The sequence below is a fragment of the Malania oleifera genome, chromosome 5 (assembly GCF_029873635.1).
Source record: "Malania oleifera isolate guangnan ecotype guangnan chromosome 5, ASM2987363v1, whole genome shotgun sequence".
NCBI classification, from domain to species: domain Eukaryota; kingdom Viridiplantae; phylum Streptophyta; class Magnoliopsida; order Santalales; family Ximeniaceae; genus Malania; species Malania oleifera.
Genome location: NC_080421.1, coordinates 30,551,972 through 30,574,014, shown reverse-complemented (window position 1 = coordinate 30,574,014; position 22,043 = coordinate 30,551,972).

Sequence of the window (22,043 nt, the reverse complement as noted above, 5' to 3'; positions counted from 1 at the left end):
GTCGACGAGACCCTGATTAATTTCTTGGGTTATTACATCCTCCCCTCCTTATAAAATTTCGTCCTTAAAATTTACTATCTATGTTAAACATCATCTATAAGATCTACCATCTTCTAGAGGCAAATGGTCTACTTATTTTATTACTTATCGTCACTTATGGTGGAGAAATACCGTGACTACATTCAATGTCTTGGGAGATTACAACTATAAAAGAAAATTCTCCCAAAACCAAAATACTATCTATCCTATACTAAATAATATAAAATTATCATTTTTGAACTTTACAAACCACTACTATATTCCACTAAGCAAATGCGGGAATTTTTGTCTAATTTCATCTTCAAGTTCCCATGAAACTTCTTCTATAGCATGGTTCCTCCACAAAACTTTCACTAGCTGAATTTCCTTGGTGCGCAGTTCTTATGTCTTTCTGTCCAAGATCTGGACTGGTACTTTCTTATAGGCGAGTGAATCTTTAAGCTTGATCTCTGCATAGCTGATTATGTGGGATGGGTCTGGGATGTATTTCCTTAACATAGTAACACGAAACACGTCATGAATTCTAGACAGAGCTGGCGGCAAAGCTAGCCTATAGGCAACTGACCCCACTCTCTCTAGTATCTCAAAAGAGCCAATATACCTAGGGCTCAACTTGCCCTTCTTCCTAAATGTCATAATTACTTTCAGGGGAGCTATCTTAAAAAATACTCGATCCCCTACATCAAATTCTAATTCTCGGCAGTGAGTGTTTGCGTAGCTTTTCTCCCGACTCTGAGCAGTACTGATTCTTTCTTTAATTAGTCAAACCTTATCATAAGCTTGCTACACTATCTCTGGATCCAAAACTAGCCTCTCACCTACTTCATCCCAGAAAAGAGGAGAACGACACCTTCTACCGTACAGTGCCTCATAAGGTGTCATGCCGATGCTAGCCGATAACTGTTATTGTGAGCAAATTCAACTAGCAGCACATAATGGGTCCAACTACCCCCAAAATCTAGCACGTATGCACGAAGCATATCTTCTAATATCTGGATCGTCCTCTTAGTCTGACCATCCATTTGGGGGTGAAAAGTAGTGTTGAACACTAGCTATGTACCCATAGCCTTCTAAGAACTTTTTCAAAATCGTGAGGTAAATCGGGGATCTCAGTTTGAGACCATGGATACTGGTACACCATGGATGCAAACTATTTCCTAAACATATATTTCTGCCAACCTCTCCATGGAATAGCCGACTTTTATAGGGATGAAATGGGCGGTCTTCGTCAGATGATCAACAATCACCCAAATTGCATTCAATTCCTATCACACTGGTGGTAACCCAGTAATGAAATTCATAGAGACATGATCCCATTTCCACTATGGAATGAAGAGTGGCTACAACTGCCATGCTGATCTCTGATGCTCAACCTTAACCTGCTGGTATGTCAAACACTGCTGTACAAATTCGGCAATTTCTATTTTCATTCCACTCCACTAGAAATACTCTCGCAGATCTCTGTACATTTTACTACTGCCAAGATGAGCTATGTATAATGATCTGTGAGCTTCCTTTAAAATCGTTCTTCTAATATCATCATTTGTAGGCACACATAGTCTGGTGTCAAACCTCATAACTCCATCATCAGAGATACTGGACTTCTCTCATTGACCTTCCCGCACTCTAACCATAACCTCTATTAATTCTGTGTCATCACCCTGAGCGGCCTTAATCTTTTCATATAGTGTAGGCTACACAACCAGGCTAGCGATAAATGCCTGAGGATTATCCTCTACCAAATTTATGCCAAGTCTATCCAAATCCATCAAGATCGGATGCTAAACCTCCACAACTGTTAGGACTGATCCCGTTGATTTCCTGCTCAGTGCATTTATTACCACATTCGCTTTCCCTCGGTGGTAACTAATAGTGCAGTCATAGTCCTTAATGAGTTTCAGCCACCTTCTTTGCCTCATATTCAGTTCTTTCTAGGTAAAAAAATATTTTAAACTTTTATGATCTGTGAAGATGTCGCACTTCCCACCATACAAATAATGTCTCTAGATCTTAAGAGCGTACACCACTACAACTAGCTCCGAATCATGCACGGGATAGTCTAGCTCCGAATCATGCACGGGATAGTTTTTCTCATATTCTTTAAGCTGTCTAGAAGCATACGCGATAACCTTGTCGTGTTGCATCAACACACATCCAAGACCTTTCAACGACACTTCACTATATATCACAAATCTGTCCTCCCCTGATGGAATAGCTAGTACTGGGGCTGAAACCAACCGGCGCTTTAACTATTGGAAACTCTGCTTACAATCACTGGTCTAATCAAATTTCATTTTTTTTTCTCGTAAGTCGTGTTAATAGACCTGATAATCTAGAGAAGCCATCAACAAAGCATCGGTAGTAGCCCGCCAAACCCAGAAAACTCCTAATATCCTGGACATTTCCTGGTTTTCCCTAACTGACCACCGCCTTTATTTTACTCGGATCAATCGATAAACCTACTTTAGAGATCACATGGCCGAGAAAAGAAACCTGCCTTAACTAGAACTCACATTTCTTGAATTTTGCGTACAATTTTCTTTTTCTCAATATCTGCAACACCAACCTCAAATGATGCTCATGCTCCTCAAAACTTCTTGAGTAGACCAGTATATCATCAATGAATACAACCACAAACCGGTCCAAGTACTGATGGAACACCCGATTCATTAAATCCATGAATATTGCTGGTGCATTAGTCAACCCAAATGGCATTACCAAGAACTCGTAATGCCCATATCTAGTTTGGAATGTGGTTTTCGAAATGTCTTCTGTTCTAACTTTCACTTGAAGGTAACCCGACCGCAGGTCAATTTTAGAATAAACTTGGGTCCCCTAGACCTGATCAAACAAATCATCGATCCTAGGGAGAGGATATTTATTCTTAACTGTTAGTTTGTTTATCTCCCTATAATCGATACACAACCTTATGGTCCCGTCTTTCTTTTTCACAAATAGAACTGGCACTCCCCAGGGTGACACATTGGGCCTGATAAACCCCTTGTCCAACAATTCCTGTAACTGATCTTTCAATTCTTTCAATTCAATTGGAGTCATACGGTATGGTGCTTTAGATACTGGTGCTGACCTCGGTAACAGATCTATAATAAACTTAATTTCTCGGTCTAGTGGTAAGCCAAGCAATTCATCTGGAAAAACATCTGGAAATTCACGCACTACTGTTATATCAGCTTTTCTTAGTTCCTCTTTTGGCAATTCTTTTATGCATGCAATATACCCATGGCAACCACCCTGTAATAGTCTCCTCACCTGAATAGCTGACACCAGTTGTGGCGAGCACACGTGAACCCACAAATCTGTATTCTTGCTCACTCGGGGGGGGGGGGGGATTCTAAAAATCACTTCTTTCTGATGACAATCTATGCTGGCGTGATAAGTAGCTAGCCAATTCATACCTAGTATCACATCAAACCCTTACAAATCTAGGACCACAAGATCAGTTGGTAATACTCTTTCCTGAATACTTACTGGGAAATTTCAAAGCACCTTCCTACATCTTACTAGGAAATTCTGAAGCACTTAGGTGTCTTCGTCCACATCTAGGACAAGTGGTAAGAGGCTGTCTACCTTGAAATCCACTGTGTTTTACCATCTGCCTTTGACCCCCATCAGATCTACCTCCTCTCCACGGACCTCGACTGGACCCCACCTGAAAACTCGAGGGTCTGGTCCTTTTCTTCTGGTTCTGTATCTTAGTCTCTCTCGGCAAACTCTCCTCTACTATTATGGCTCAGTCAACCAAATTTGAAAAATCATGTGTCCTTAATACTTCCACCTGTCTGTAAATATCACGCCTCAAATTTCTTCGAACATTCTAACCTTTTTAACTTCATCTAGAATGATATAAGGTCAAAAACACAATAGCTCGATAAATTTCGTCGCGTACTGCTGAACGGCCAATGATCCTTGGGACAAGTTCAAAAACTCGTGTACTTGAGCCTCTCTGACTGAGGCAAGATAATATATTATAAAAGAATACTTCCTTGAATGGGGCCCAGATCATCAGTACTGGAATCGTCCTCTGCTCCTCTAACAATCTAGTGTCTATCCACCATCTCTCGGCCTCCCCTGCCAGTCTATACGTAGTGTATAGGACCCTCTACTCATCAGTGTAGTGAAGCACTATCAAAATCTTTTCTACCTCCTGCATTTAGTTCTTCATAGTTGCAGGGTCAATAGCTCTTGAAAATGCCGATGGGTTCATCTTCATAAATTTCTCTATAGTACATCCCTGAGCTGGAGATGGACCTCCCTACTCTCTAGAGCTCCGAGCTATCTCAGTCATAACTTGCTAAGCCACACTACATAGCACAACATCCAAATCCCCGCCTCCTATGCCAGAAGGACTCGCTCCGTCATCACCACTAGCGTGAGCGCTACTACCTCCTGGATTCCACCTACAATATTACCAAATTGTTAGAGTATTTGAATCTTACAATACTATACTAGCTAAAATACTCTTGCTCTTTCATTACTAATTTAAGGTCGAGCCCTACAACATAAAAATAGAAATTATCGACAATTTACTATGGTTTTCCTGGAATCGTCACCCTAGGAAAATCACAGAAACCACCCCGAAACTTTACCTCCAAATCATAGAAAAAAACCCTAAATTCTCATCCTAATTTCCCCAACATCACTTTCACTAATTCACTATGCCACTCTTCTTAAAATTCCATTTCTAAATTCTGGTATTGTTTTTCGTTGCACTCTAGAGTCTACAGAACCTAGCAACCTAGATTCTGATACGAAACTGTAACGACCCGATTATTTCTCCAATTTTTTTTTCAATTAATAAATAAATTACTCTGATAACCCTGTTAGAGCATCTTAGGTCTTAGATGGGCACTGAGGTATTCCTGTACATAATAAACACACCTATACAGCAGAAACGTAAAACCTTACTTCCATATATATATATATATACACACACAATACCCAAATTCAGTGTTCCCAATTGTAGTTATGTCTCACATCTATACCGTCTACCCAAAAACACAATCCTCTAAACACACTTACCCTATGGGCAAGGTAATCAAGAAAACACTCAATCTATGAGCCTGATCTGCTCGCCTAGCTGGTTTACCTGAAAAATATTAAAGTAATGGGATGAGTCGATGTTCAATAAGTGGAAATATGCTATTACTAGTGTGTGATGACCAAGTTGCGTAGCTATAATAATAACATTTGAAACTGTATAAGCTGGAAAATCAGTAAAGACATATCTTACATTTATCATAGCTTAAAATATAACTGTATCATATCTTACATTTATCGTAGCTGAAAATATAACTGTATCATCTGAATTTTCTATTTTTCATACTTCTAATATCATACTATATTTATAAAATTTTGTAAAATTGTATACATATACATAACTGTGCTTTTTTCTTGGAAGTCTGTATGTCATGATTTGACTCCTCATGACAGGGTTGTGCGGCTCGTAAGCGGGACTTAACTATGGTTGGCCCACCAGGTAAGTCACTGTACTCTACCCTTCCTCAATCTAGCCAAATTGAATCCTCTCATAGGCACGGAACTGGACTGCTATCTCGTCAAACCGGGCCCCCTCAACCCAAAAACTGGGGAGCTGTATCCACTTCGAGCGCAGTTGATGGTACCCAAACTATCTAAGATATGTGGTTGCACTCTATTCTATAAATAGCAACGGTACCATGCTCTGTAAACTATATCTGTATGTACTATTTTTTTAGGGATCTGATACTGTATAAATATATATACATAATTAACTTTACTATTTTCATCATGTTTCAAAATAACCATAACACTATAATTCTATACTGAATATACTGTATATCTGAATAATATAACTGTAGCATCTGAATACTATAACTGCATAACTGACTGTATAATCTATCTGTAAATTTGTTTGTGTAATCTGAGTGTTATGGTATCAGGAAACATAACATTCTGTAAATATTGTAATATACTGATCTAAATAAAATTTGTAATACTTTTCTAATAAATATCTGTGTATATCTGTCTATATCTGTATATACTGTATGATATGCTGGAAAAAGCTATATAATTTCTATATCAAATACATATCTACTTAGGCCACACAAACATTAAAACTCACATTCTGTAACTGGATAATAAACTGATATAAAGATATATATAAATCTCGAATAACATTGTTAAAACTCCTAGTATAATATATTTCCTTGACTTGGTTTCTGCAAAAGCCCCCCTACTGTGACTGGTTCTACACCTGCAGGATTCCCCACTCAACACCCTGAAAACAACATCTCCCAGAATAAAATATTATTATTTTTTCTATGTACAACATTTTATATAACTATGCGAAAGGCAAAAAACCAAATAAAATGCCTTACCCTGAAATTGGGATGAAGTTCAAACCACTTCCACCAACAATCCGCTCCAACAGATTTGCAGGGAACTTTCCCAGAAGCATAGTGGTGGCTTCAGATCGTCAATCCGGCCAGAAATGGGGCTGGGATTGAAGAGAGAAGGGAGAGGGATGTTTTAGAGAGAGAGAGAGAGAGAGAGAGAGAGAGAGAGGATCTTCTTGCGCAAATTTTCTGCTGAAAAATCCAGGTTTTAGCTATTTATAGCCTCGGGTTCGTCGATAAGACACGTCATCTCGTCGACGAGTCCCTGAAAAAGTTTGTCAACGAACCTACACCCCTTGTTGATGAATTTTAGACCGCTACAAACCCCCTCTCGGTATCTTGTCGTCGACAAGACATGTCCTCGTCCTCGTCGACGAGATTCTCATGTACCCTCATCAACAAATCTTCTGTGTTCATCGACGAAGCCCTGATTAATTTCTTGGGTTATTACATTCCCATTCTAGCATTTTGTAATGTAATGTATGGTGTTGAGCCAGTACACGTTTCATTGGAATAGTTACAAATGAACTCGTAGACAAAGTTGTTTTTGGGACACGAACCCTCCCGGGATGTGAATGTTGAGCCCCAATGAAAAAATTATTAAGGGAATCATTAGGTGAGCTATATAGATGCATTCGGATTGAGAACTTCGTTCTTTGATTTCTTTTGAAGCTCTTATCTCCTCTCTAGCTTTAATTCTTCAATTTTAGTCTCACTTCCAATCTCTCTTTGAATTTCTAAAGCCCCTCTTTAATTTCTTCAATTTCAATTTTAAAATTTAAGCCTACTTATTTTTGAATTTAAAATGCAATAACTCATATCAAGCCTACTTATTGATATATTTTATTTATTCTTCTTTATAGTATATCTTCTTTTGAGTGAAAGTTTACTTCATTAAGGTCCTTTCCAATGGTTAATGTTTTTGGGACTTGTATGCTAAAGGTTTCAAGCTTGAATTCTAAGAAGGGTCTTAGGTAAGATTAGAACACCTATCGTTGGTCTTTAAGCAATGCGTAAGCTCAAAGGAACCGATAGTCACAATCTGCGTTACTAGAATCATGTTTAAAAGTACAGCTATGTGAAGAGAAAGTATGAACATCCTCTACACACCCGTCTTTTTCAAACTATACCAAATTAACTTATTTCAAATTGAATCAAATGGCATACATTTAACTCCTGATTATTATTGCCAACCTTTAAATATTGAATCCATTCACATCCCATCTGAAATTCCATTCAAGGATCTAAACTTCATCTCACCTAGGTAATTTGAAGAAACAGAATTTTCTTTCTTCAAATTATTATTATAGGATTATTTAATGATGTTTTCATGCAATTAACCTGTTGATTAGTGAACTACCGACATTCAAATATTGAATTCATTTACACCCTATCTAGAATTCCGTTCAACGATGTAAACTGCATCTCACCTAAGTAATTTGAAGAAACATTATTGTCCTTCTTCACATCATCATCATTTAATTAATTACCAATAATTCACCACCCCTCGAGTTTTAAATGAGGACCACATAATCCCGATAAGCATGCTTTTCTATCATAGGGGACTCACACCCATATGCATGACACATGCAAATTAAAATGAAAAAGACATGCAAGCTACCATGCAAAATTTTTCTTTCAATCATACAAAAAATGAGGCAATAAAGCAAACTCATTAAAAAATGATTTAATGATTTTTTTCATTTTTAGCTGATTTTATATAAAAAAATATTAATAATTATTTCAACCAAACTCATTAAAACATGATTTAAAAATTTGTTCAATTTTCTGAATTTTCTTAGATTTTTTCAGATTTTTTTTTTTCTCAAAATACTCCTATTGTTAATAGATTTTGAGAGCATAATGAATTAATAAGGAAAAAATAATAAAAAATTGTGGGCCGCTAGCATTTATGAAATTTTTTTTTAAAAAAAAAATGAGACAAAAAGTTTCTTTTAAAAAAAAAAAAAGAAAAAGAAAAAGAAAACGAAAACAAAGTGGGATTTTGAAAAGTCAAAATTGGTACACTAACCTTTAATGCTAACCCTAAATGTTTTTTCCCCGTGCTCCTCTTCTCCAGTGCGCAGCCGCCCCTCTCTTCTTCCTTTTCTTCTTTATTTCCCCTTTTTTTTCTTTTTTTTTTCTCTCTCCTATTTTTAATTGAGTCCCATATACAAAGTGGGATACATAGGCTTCTGCACGGATAAATTATCATAGTCATATACAATTTATTATACCTTCATATTTTTAATTATATTCATTAGAATTACTATTGCATGAACCAAACACAACCTAAATAGAAAAATAATTCAGAAGTATGCGAACTAAAATGAATTGAAAGTATATAGGATTGAAGAAGTTTCACTGAACTGCACTTCACCACATAAAATTTTAATATAACAATTTAATCCTTAAAGTTTCAATTAATAAGTTATGTTATTGTCGTAAATAGATTTGAATTTGAGATTTCAAGAATGAAACAGTAATAATTTAGGTAAAGTGCAATTTGGTGAAATTTTACAAACTCAAAACACATTCTTAAATCAGAAGTTAAATAATACGTTCACACTTATAATTGTCCTCACAACCCCTTCTCAAAAGTAGCACCTCAAAGCATCCTAACTAGTTGCTAGATCCAAACAAATCCCGACACCTATGCAATGAGTCCTATGTTTAATTGGAATGCTTTGAAAAGCCACTTTTAAAAGAAAAATAATTTTTTTAATTTATGTGGTTGAAAACTATCCTAAATGTTTGAAAATAAAGATCATAAGCAGATGCTAACATATCTATATGAAATGTCTCCTTCATGAGATATTGGCGGTGAGATGAAGACTTATGACTTTTAAAAGTGAATACAATTCCATGCCCACAATTTTTAATCAAGTTGCCCAAAATTATAAAAAAAAAAAGAAAAGAAAAAGAAAACAAAGTGGGATTTTGAAAAGTCAAAATGTTTTTCCCCATGCCCCTCTTCTCCAGTACGCAGCCCCCCCCCCCCCCCTTCTTCTTCCTTTTCTTCTTTATTTCCCCTCTCTTTTTTTTTTTTTGTCTCCTATTTTTAATTGAGTCCCATTTTTTTGAAATCAAAATCCCATTTAATGAGGCTTTAATTTCGAAAATTGATGTTTAATTTGAAAATTAAACTCAATTAATCATTGATTTGAAGAGCCGGATTGAATTCAGTGATTTTGAGGTACAATTTTCGAGATTGCAGGTTTAAATTTGAAACTTTGTGAATTTATTTTGTTCTTTGCTTTTTGTGAGTTTCGAGTTTGGGATTTGTTAAAATTGATGTGCTCGTGTATGTTTGCAGGTAAGGTGTCATGGAGACGAGAACTCAAAGATGAAGTTTGCAAATTTGCTGATCAATTGTTTTTTTTCTGTTCATGTTTTGGTATGTGATGCAAATGGACGCGATTATATATTTGTGAAGGCAAAGATATAACACATGCACAAAGTGAAAAAGGAAAATCCATTTATGTTTTATTGAGTGAAAATTCGTCATTGAGATGATGATTATAAAAAAAAATATCCAAGAGGCGAGAGTTTGGTGAGATGAAAGAAATACGAAAGCACGGAAGAATGTGACAGGGAACACCTTAGGTAGCAAAAAGAAGCTCATTTATACTCTAAAAAAGTAAATTTTAACCACCCTTAAAAAATTGACTTTGGAAAATTTTTTGAAAATTTTGACCGAAAACCCTTTCTCGGACCAAATTTTGCGTTTTTTTATGCTAAATTTTGTTATATGATGTTCCGAACAAAATGGGGTGTCAATAATATGTATTTGGGGTTATTTTGTAATGTATGTGTGTCGTACGAGATTTTTTTTTGTGTGTGTGTAATTTCATGTACATTTAGGGGTTTATGCCGTGTACTTTTAACTTTCTTATAAATAGGACATGGAAACCATGTGGAAGCTTGTTTTTATGAAATTGACTTTCAAATTAAAAACATGTTTTCTATTGATAGCATCTTCTTCTTCTTCCTCCTCCTCCCATGTTCTGTTCTTCCTTCTTTTCTCCTCTTCTTCCTTTCCTTTTCCTCTATTTTTCTCCCTATTTTTCTCCTTGGGCAATTCGATTCCACCTAATGCTAATTTTTATGTCCTTTCCAAATTTCTATCTAAAACAAATATAGAAATAAAATGATTACGTTCTCGAGATATTGAAAAATATATTCCGAGAATCAAAATCCTATAATTTTCAAGTTGTAACAAACAAGTCAAGCCTCTCATTGTTAAAAGCTCAATTATTGAGTTCGTTATCTTCCTTCAATGACTTATCTCCTACATATGTAAATTATTATTTTTCATTGATAGTGTATTCTAATTTCTATATTCACCCGTTTTTAGAACGTAGCTTCACTTTTGGAAGGCTTGGAGCTACAACCTTGATTTTTTTTTTTTTTGGTTTACGTTGGGTGTCCTGGCTTTCCCAGCACATCTAATTGACACTCCAGCTTATACTCTTGTTGACCGGACACACTCTGACAAACTCTAGTAGCGACATAAGGTACTCAGACTATTCCCATGCTCATGCAATAAGACCCCTCTCACTGCGCAGGGATAAATACAGGATTTGCTCGCTGGAACAGAAATCGAACCTGGGGCTTAAACCAGCAAGTGGTTCATCCCAAGCCCGCCCTTGCCACCTGAGCCATTGCCCGGACGCTACCACCCTGATATTTATTGAAATTGTATCTGGTTTTGGATATTATAAAATTAAAAATTTTGAAATGACCAAAATGGGTCGACATCATGATGGATTGCAGCAGAGGATTAGGGCCTGCTTTGGTGATATGAGGCCCAGCTGGTGAGTGCCGGCCATTTATGGCGGTTGCTGGCCAGGTAGCCAGAAGCTGCGATTCAACTTTCATGGCGTGGAAAATACGTTCCAGCCAAACAGAGGAAAAAGGAATCGCAGCAGGAAAATCATTTGCAGCAAAAGCAGGAGTCGTTCAATCCACTCAATCACTCCCGTAGCCCTCAGATGGGCAAATCTTGTTCACCATGTATGGTGCTCGGCTGCTTGTTCCCCACCGGGGTTCGTATGCCTCCAAGATCAGTAACATTATGAAACATGAAGCTGCCAAACATGGCCTACAGTTGAAATTTTAGATTTAAATAAAATATAATATAAAATTAAAATTTGAAATTTTTTTATTAATTTAATTACCAAATTAATGTTTATTTTTTTACATAATAATATAATAGTAGTACCAGGGTTATAAATAAGTTCAGGTTAGAATTCGGCTCTTATTAATACTATCTTAGAATTTTTGTCCTACTAAATTAGTTTATTGGTCTTGAGCATTAGCCTTATCACTAAATTTAGGTCATAAAGTTTGAACCAAATAATTCTATGTAGAAAAGTCCCTATGTTTAAGTCCATTATAGCCTATCAAACATAATTTGACCTTATAAACTAGTCATAAATGATTCTAATTCAAATTTATTTAATGAGCCTAAATTGAGTCCCTCACGAGTTTAAAAGAGTTGAGCTCATTCATGTTTATCTCGACTCGTTTATTTAATGAATTGCAAAATTGGGTTTCGAAATTGCTTATTTACGAAATGAACGACTCTGCGCAAGCTTTTATTGAGCTGAACTTTCGAACTGCTCATGATATATAAGAGTGTTAGTCAGTATACTACTTGGTACATCAATTTTAATTACATTCTATCATGTATTTGTATACTATTTTTTTAGGGTAAAAAACGCTCACCTCCCTTGAGGTTTGGAAAAAGGATAGGAACCTTACTTGAAGTTTAAAAAATTCCATTAATCTTTCTTAAGGTTTTAAAAATGCGACAAACATCCCTTAAGATTTAGCAAAAAGACACAAACTTTCCCTTAAAAGACTTATCTTTTAGCAAAATAAGGAAAAAATTGAGTCTTTGACAAATTTTAGAGAAGGTCTTTGGAATTCTCGAAACCTCAAGCGAGATTCCTGAAACTTTTAAGATCTTAGGAAGGGTTAGAGTCTTTTCGTTAAACCTTAGGGGAGAGACACGATTATAAATGTATGCTAGTTAGGAACACCCAAAGGGCGCTTGAGAGAGCTCGTTAAGGTTGTAGAACTAGGGATGAGACCCCTAAAATAAGAGCGAAAAATTAACCCCTAAGAAAAATTTGAAAATTTTGATTTAAAACCCTTTTTTTATTAAATTTGTGAGTTGGAAACTAAATTAATTGGGTAATTAAAAAATCAAGTTTTTCTATATAATAAAAGAATATAAATATTATCATCCCCACTCTCTGCCAAAAAAAAAAAAGGTGTGAATCCAGATGCATATCATAGTGTTTGGCTGAGCATCAAAGCGTTTGTGTGGTCATCCTCTCATGAAGTATAATAAGAGGTGGAGGAGTTGCCGTTCAAATCCAACTATTATTGCAATTTAAAGATGAAAATGAACAATCAAAATCTTAAAGTGACCAGGTACAACACAATGCCCTACAAGGACTCCTCTAGCCTATCGCTTTCTTCAAACATTATTGTTGATGTGAGCTTTAGGTACAAAAATTATAAGCTTTTTTGAAATTTTATTTAAAAAGTTTTTCAGTGAAGACATAAGGAGTGGATTCAACTTATGTTATTCGCAAGAGATTATTAAATAACATGTCATAGTGTTTGGCTTAGCATCAAAGCATTTGTGTGGTCTTCCTCTCATGAAGTAAAATAAGAGGTGGAGGAGTTGCTTTCTAGATATGTTCAGATCCAAATATTTTTGCGATTTGAAGGTGAAAATGAATAATCAAAATTTGAATGTGACCAGGTACAACACAATGCCCCCACCCAATAAATATTCTACTTCAGTTCAAGGACTCCTCTGGCCTTGCCTTCTTTAAACATTGATATTGATGTAAGTTTTAGGTACAAAAATTATAAGTGCCGCGGTGTTTCCGAACGCGAACTGGACGAGGTGGTAAAAGGGTGATTTTAAAATGATTTTCGTGAAAAAACATGGTATGATGGAGTCGTTACTAACCTTTTTGAGTGTGGTTAAAACCCTTAATTATTATCCAATTAAGGGTAGAATTGGTTCGCGTTACCAGAATCAAGTTTGGGAGTTCGATTATATTAGAGGAAGGTATTAGCACCCCCTACACGCTCATTCTTATGAGCGGTACATAATTAATCGAAAATTATCCCTTAAATTAAATTTAATAAGCCTTTGAAATTACTTCCTTTGAAAAATAGTGAAGAAATGCACAATATAAGTATTATATAAATATTCCCTCATAAGCGAGGCATACGGTATGTTGGCTTTTTGAGTCTGATCTCTATTTTGATGTTGACAAACCACCAGGATCTTATGCGTGCATTTAGTGTGTAAACAGGTTTTCATTTCAACATAAACATAAGATACCGAAAAATGGAAGCCAAGACGGGACTTAAAGCATACACACAGTTTGGTGTATCTCATGAAGAAAGAGCAAAAGACGAAGACATTTATTGTATTTGTATTACATTTAATTTTTAATCTTTGATTTGTAATAATACATGCATCTGCATGATATGGATTGTATGCTCAGATGGTCGCAGAATGACCTTAGGGATCACTAGTTAACCGACGCCGGATTTTTGGGTTACCTAAAAAAGGCCTTAGAAAAGATCTTAGGTCTTTACACTAGCACTTAGGTTTAGCCTCATATCATATATGTTATTAGAGGAAATCATTTTTCAAAAATAGGATTTAAGGGGTAAATTGTTAAGGATTCGGGCGACCGAACCTTAGCGTTGAAAACGCCTCGGTCAATCGAACATAGGAAAGTCAAAGTGTTGACTTGACTTCGGGCGACCGAACTAAAAAGAACGTAACGTTTTCGGTTGACCGAATATTTAAACTTGACTTTTCCAATAACTCGGGCACCTAAACTTCACGTTCAGAATACCCTCAAGCAACTGAACATACAAGTTCGACAAACTGAACTTAGGTTCAGGCAACCGAACCTTGCACATTTTGAAAATTGCCTGGTTCAGCCACCCAAACTTGTCCTCGGGTACCCGAACATGAAAAATACACTTTTCTTCACGTGTCTATTCGGGTGATCGAATCCAAGGTCTGGGGAACCGAATCTCTAGGGTTGCCATATTTTTACCACAAGTAATTAAGGGTAATTGGCGTTAAATTTTAATTAAAATTTTTTTAAAATTCCTAATTTGTCCCCAACAGTCATATTTTGTTCAAAAATTATATATACCCTCTCATTTACTTTGATTAGAAACTTTGATTAGCAAATATTTTTTCTTAAATAATTTTAACCACTTGTTAATCAAAGTTCCCCCAACTTATTTTTTATTGCAAAAACTATTTCTTGGGGCAAATATTTTACTCTCTAACTCTCTTTATTATTCTTTGGAAAATCTTTTGAGAAAGAGCATCTTTATTTTAGGGCATTTATTTTTGCATCCATGCTTTCATAGAAAAAGTTTTATATTGCAACAATCATTTGAAAAACCAAAGCCCTAGGTTCTCCAATTATTCTTTGAAAAATATTTTTGGGAGAATATTTTATTAAGGTCCAAATCTTTGAAGCATATATTATATACATTTTCTTCAAAGATTGAAAATATCACTTTGAGAAAAAACACCCTTACTCTACTGAATATATTTCATATCTTTAGAGAGTGCATGTTTTATGAGCTTAATGTGTACATCCATGCTTGTATTTTCAGAAGCACTATTATATACAAAAATGATTTTAATGTTTCAATTGGGTTCAACCTAGAATTGAACTGGGGAGTCTCAGCCCTATAAGTGTGATCGGCTTGGTTTAGCCCAAAAATTGAGCTAGAGTTTTCCTCGCCTTGTAAGGAGAGGATGTAAACGACTTCAACTCTGCCTGTTTAAGTGAGCAACGTTAGTGTATTCCTTGGAAGGTATGCCCAAAGCAGGGACGTAGGCTGGTTTGACTGAACCTTGATAACAAATCTATGTGTCACTCTCTTTCTATCTTATTTAAATTCCTACACTTTAATTTCAGTATGTGTATGGATGATTATTTGATGTCATAATTATTTACATACACACATTTGATTTAAATAAGATATACTGCACATGTGTTTGTCTTCATTTATCGTTTTATTATTTTACATACACACAGTGTATATTGGATATGATATGATTTGTGGTGAATCAGTGAAATATTTAATTTAGCCAAAATGTTTTAAAACTCAATTCACCACCTCCCCCCCCCCCCCCCCACCCGAGCGGGTCTTGGAATCACATCAATTTCAACACTGTACTCTGAAGAACTCATGCCCCTCCCCCCTTTGAAATCATTGGGATTGGAAAATCAAAAAAATATGGTACAAAATAAACTCTAGGCATCTTGAAATTTTGTAGGGTTTTTCTAAGCATGAAAATAATATTCCAGGAGGTTTCCAAATTTTATTTTGGATAGAAAAGAGTGCCAAAAATGATTTTCAAGTCTCAAGATATTTACGTGATTTTTCTCTATTTTTCTAAATTTATATTTTTCATATTTTTCTCAAACTTTGAAATAACAAAAAGAAAATTAAAGCAAAATAATGAAAATCAAGTCCCAAAAATATTTTTAAAATTTTCTATTGAGTTTAATTAATTTTTTTTTTATGATTTTTAGAATTTTTGTTCAATTTTTATGATTTTTCCAAGTACAAACAGTAATTTTCTAACCTAGAAATGTTTTTTTTTTTTTGGATTTTTGTAGCTTTTTTTTCTAATTTTTATAATTTTTTAAGTGCCAAAAATAATTTTCTAACCTTAAAATATTTTAGAAAATTTCTATAATTTTTCTGAATTTTTTTGTATATTTTTTTTTTATTTTTTGTGAAATTTTGAATTATTAAAACAAATAAAATAAACAAAATAAGAAGAATTTGTGGAAACCGGTGAAACTTTGACTGGTTTGAGGAAAATCGGTTTAGGGTTTGGTCAAGACCATTGCCATGTGTCATGTCCGGAGTGGCCTATAGCCTATGAAGAAGATCAGCTACATGGCAGCATCCTCAGCGTTCACTGAGTCACGAAGATCCAACGGCTTCGAGGAGATCTCATTCGATGGGAAGATATGTCGGTTGAGTGTGCCACGTGTCGAGGATTGGAAGGGGGCCGTCACCGAGGGGCATGCGTTCATGATGACTCTGACAGGGATGATCTTGACCGTTGATGAGAAGTGGAGATCCAATGATGGAGGTGAGGCTGTTTCGGATCGCTAACGTGTAGAGATCTAAACCGTCACTAAGAATCCTGATCATGTGTGGGCGTTCAAGGCCCTCGAATTAATTACATGGCATGATCTGAGTCGTATGCAAGAAACACAATGTAGACGACGATTGAGAAGCCACGTACACCTTCTGATCGAACGGACAAAGACGTGCCACGTGTTCGAATCCGACAGTCCCTAGGCAAAGCATACTTAAACTAATATTTTTTCCTTCCTTCTCATTTTTTTGCTTCCTTCTCATTTGCACACTTTCTCCGAAAACTCTCTCTCTCTCTCTCTTTTCCTCCTGTCTTCTTTTGTGCGAATAGAAACCCTTGGGTTTCTTGATTAGAGCTTTTGGCTTGTTAGGGTTAGGGCTAGGTTTCAAGACAGGAGGTGGAAGACGAGTTAACTCGTCTCCACCTGGTGAGTGGCATCGAGGGTTGACTCACACAAGTTAACCCAATGAGTTGTGAGGCCTTGGGTTAGCCCGAGTGGGCTCAAGGTGATTTGAGAATGGGCTTTGGTTGATTTGTTAATGGGCTTGGGATAAATTTCTAAAAAATGGGCTTGAGTTAGAATTCCTTTTTTTTTTAAAGGGCGAATAGGCTTAATGGGTTTTTATTTTTATTTTTATAAAGGGTATGGGACTCAGTTCAAAACCTTTGTGGGCTAGGTATTTTAAAAACGGAGCTGGGCTGGGGACATTTTTAAAACAAGTTGGGCTTAAGTTTAATAACAAACCCAAATCACATTTTTAAAAAACACGGGCCACGAGTTGAATCTTAAAATGGGCTTGGGGTCATTTTTGAAACAGAGACCGACCCAAGGTTAATTTTTAACCAAAGGCCTAGAGTCATTTTATTTTAATACAATAGCCCAGGGGTTTTGTCAAAAAGGGTTGGGTCTCGAGTAATTCAAAAAAAAGATATGGGTTAGCTCAGAGGATCCAAACCCGAGTCAGATTTGAATTTGGATCAAAAGATTCAAACCCTAATTCGGGGCATTGGTTCAGGTATGATCTTTCAAATCTGAACCTGAGGCTCAAGGAAGGGGAAACCTACATTTACACTCACATACAGAACCATAGTATGGATTGATAAAATAGTTAAAGGGTAATTCTCATTTTACCATCACCTTCTTTCTCCTCCAGTCTTCTTTTCCAACTCTTGTGTTTGTATGTGGGTGTTTGATTTGAAATTCTGAATGCGTCTGTTCTCTGTTCTCTTCTTCTGAATGCTGCTCTTCTAAAACTCTCGGTTTCTATAGAGTTTCCTTCCTTCTCTCCAATTGTACATGACTTTTCTCTGCAATGCCCGGGGTGTCTGCTTTGTTTCTATAAGGCCCTCTGCTATCTGAATAATGCAGAGTCTTCCCTCACTCTCTAATTCCTTCTCAATCTCTGCACATCTTCAGAAGAGCTCCACTTCCTCTTAATTCATGGATTTTCTACCGCTCTCAATTCTCAATTCCCATAGAATTCCCTTACTCTTCTGCCCCCTCTTTGTCCCAGTGCGAGCCTCCCTATTTATAGGGAGGTTTGAGGGGGTCTAATTGGCACCAATTTGCCTTCCTAACAGAATTCCCCGCGCTGGCAGGAAATATCTCATTTAATCACTTTTATTATGTGCCCATGTGATTGCATTTTTATTTATTTATTTTTATTATGAATTTCATTTGCTGATGTGTTTTCTTCTCTCTTTGTGTGCAGGTAAGCAAGGAGGCCCAACAGGCAGGCAGGGAGTAGAGGGCTTTGCATTTATTTTGCTTTTTTCATTTTCTTTTTTGCTTGTATTTCCTATATTTTGATGTACCCCCATGTTTTCCTATACTGCAACCATTCTTTGTACCTTACTTTTCCTTGTATGTATTTCACTTTTGTATCTTGCTGTATGTATTCTGGCCATGTGTACTGCAGACCTTGTATTTCAATTTTGGGCACGTGCCCACCCCTCCAACAAATGTGACCTCATGCAAATTTTAATTTTGACTTAAAACTTCAAGTGTCAGAATTAGACAGTCCTGCCCAAAAGTAAACTTGGAAATAAAAATGGCCTTAAGATTTCCAACCAAAGTACCCGATTTTGAAATTAAAGGACCCACTCAATTTTATATCTAATTAAAAGTTTGAAAGACCCAATTTCACAAATTAAAATTTAAAACTCGATGTTTAAACAAAACAAGATTTAATTTTGAAATTCATCATAAGAACCAAGTTTTGAAAACACCATTTAATAAGGGAATTATTTTGAAACTGTGGGACCTCACCTAAAATTAAAAGAGATTAATTTTGCAACTAAAAGAACCTATACTAGGAAAACTGGGTCAACATGATTTTTAGGAAACTCAAAAAAATGAAAGAAATAAAAAGACCTGATTTTTTAAATTCAACTGAACAATTAAGATTAAACCCTATTCGAGGAATTGACTTTGAAATCAGAAGGACTCAATTTAACACACAATTTATTTTACAATGTTTGGACTAAGAAAAGAGATGAAGTTTTGCAACTAGAGAAATTTTTATAAAAACAATTATAGTAACAAGACTCAAAATTTTCCTAAAATAACGGGACTCAACTTGAAATAACAAGACTATTTTGAAAAGACTAAGACTCTAAACAGGGCTCAAACTTTGGGAAGGACTCGATGGAAAATAAATCAGGGCTCAGTACTTGGACTTAATGTTAGTTTCATTATACCGGGTCTTCTTAGAAAGGTCTGGTAAAATTAGGGTGTCTACAACAAGCATTTTAAAAATTGTATTTAAAAAATTCTTTAGTGAAGACATAGGGAGTGGATTCAACGTATGTTATTCTCAAGAGATTATTAGAATATAACTTTTGAAAAGTGTAGAATTAGTGTATACAAATATAAATATGCATATCTGCATTTGCTATAGAAATTTTGCATCATTTGAGTGGACCATGTGAAGAATACATATTTATAAACATGTAATACATTTTGAACATAATAATACAATTAGATTGTTTATAATTTTGGAAATCGAATGTTTAGTTTTATGTTATTTTTTGATGGATACTACTTTTCGTTTTCAATAATGGTCTTCCTTAGAATGACTTGGTATTTTTTATATGTTATTATATTTATTACAACAACTATTTTATTCTTATTTCATTTTTCAAATTAAATGCAACATAAATTGGGTCACCTCTCATTTCTTTCTTTTCCACTTCCTATTCTAGCATTTTTGTAATGTAACGTATGGTGTTGAGTCAGTCCACGTTTCATTGGAATAATTACATATGGATTCATAGATAAAGTTGCTTTTGGGACACAGACCTCCCCGGATATGAACGCTGTGTTGGGGGATTAAAATCTGGAGCAACAATCACACACGAAGAAAAATTCAAGCACATCCACAATGGAACCAGGATTTACGTGGTTCGGTTCAAACTGACCTACGTCCATGGGAGCACACACCACTGCACTATAAACTAGAGAATAAATACAAGGAGGAGCCACTGCTCAACTCTGTCTCACTATCACACCTCTCTGCTCTCTGCTCTCTGCACACTACAATACACACAATACTCACACAGCTTACAGCTTACCTCTGCCTCTCACAGCTACACTGCTGCACAACTCCACTACACTCACACACTTCCACACTTAACACCACATACTGCACCTATATATATATACAGAAGGGGGGAGTAAAAAATCAAAGAAGGTGGCTGCTGTTTCAACAATGTCTGCAGAGTAGGTGGCCGCCGGTCTTCAACGTCCAAGTTGGCGGCTGGGCTAGTGCGGCTGCTGATGGTTCCATACCAGCAATCCTAACAATCTCCCACTTGGAGATGGAGGCAGCATCTCAACCAGTGTATAGACAAATGATGTGCTCATGTCTATCTTCAAGCATGAAGACCAATTGAAGTTGAGCACAACTTCAGTTTCTCTTTAGTCACCACCTTCCTGTCTGCTAGATTTCTGCGGACTAATCTGATGGATGTCATCTTCACAACTGGTGTAAAAATGCCGGTGTAGTCAATCCCTTTCTTCTACTCAAAGCCTTTAACTACCAACTGAGGCTTGTACCTTCTGGAGGTGTCATGCTCCTCTTCAATTCTATACACCCACTTGTTGTGAAGGCCTTTGGGCAACTTCCACATTCTATTGGAGGTGAGGGACTTCATCTCGTCCTTCATTGCAAGCTCCCATTTGCTTGCATCTCCTTCCTGACATGCTTCATCACAGCATTCAGGCTCACCTCCATCTGTAGGAAGTAAGCAATCTATATACCTTCCGTCTGGTATATAAGGCCGAGTAGATCTCCTAAGCTCCGGTACTGGAGTAGGAGATGGTGGTGCGACGATCTGCTCCACTGGTTCCTCCACCTGAGGATTCTCGGCATTCTGTTGTTGTGTCCCGACACACTTCTTTAGAGCACGGGTGTTTATCTGGAAACTGACCCTCTTCTATTTCCTGACTATACAAACCTCACACATGTCAATCTGCACTGACTGTAGACCACTCAATTTTCCCTTTGAGTGCATCACCTTGAGTTCCTTCTCGCTCATGTGACCAAGTCGTTGGTGCCAAATGTTGCTATCGTCATTTCCTACAACAACTGAAATAGACATGGAGGCATTGGAGGTTAAAGAAAGTGTTCCGCTTTTCTTACCTCGTGCAATCGTAAGTACACCCTTTGAAGCTTTCCATTCATCACCAATGAATTTCGTTGTGTATCCTTCATCTGCCAACTGACCAATTAAGATCAAATTCTTTCTCGGGTCTGAAATATATCTGACATTCTTCAGCTTCCATACTGACCCATTCATTTTGATCTTCACAACTCCCTTGCCGATTACGTCACAAGGTTGATCATTGCCAAGGTACACCTTACCGAAATCACCTGGTGTGTACTCCTCTAGGCAATCTTTACAGCATGTGGCATGATATGAGGCTCCGGAGTCTAAGACCCAGGACTCCTGTTTGCTCTCCAAAGAGTAGATCAACATCTCATCATTCTCAGAAGCAATATTTGCTTCTGTCTTTGCCTCAGATTCCTTTCTCGAACCTTTACACTGGTTTCTGAAATGTCCGGTCTTTCCACAATTCCAGCACTCGACATTCTTTGCGCCCTGGGAACCTCTAGGATCTCTAGATTTGGACCTCTTGGTTCTGGATCTGCCACGATTGTTAGATCGTCCATGCCCGCTTCCCTTTCCTCGGCTTTCCACCTTCAAAGCTGAACTTGAAGTGGAGTCATTGTTCGACTGTATTCTGATCTCCTCTGTCAAAATCATACTGATAACCTCGTCGTATTTCAGTTTTGATTTTCCTACAGAACTACTGATCGCAATGACAATACCTTTCCAACTCTCAGGCAGCTAACTGAGAATTAATAGGGCACGGATCTCACTATCAAAGGTAATCTCGACTGAGACGAGTT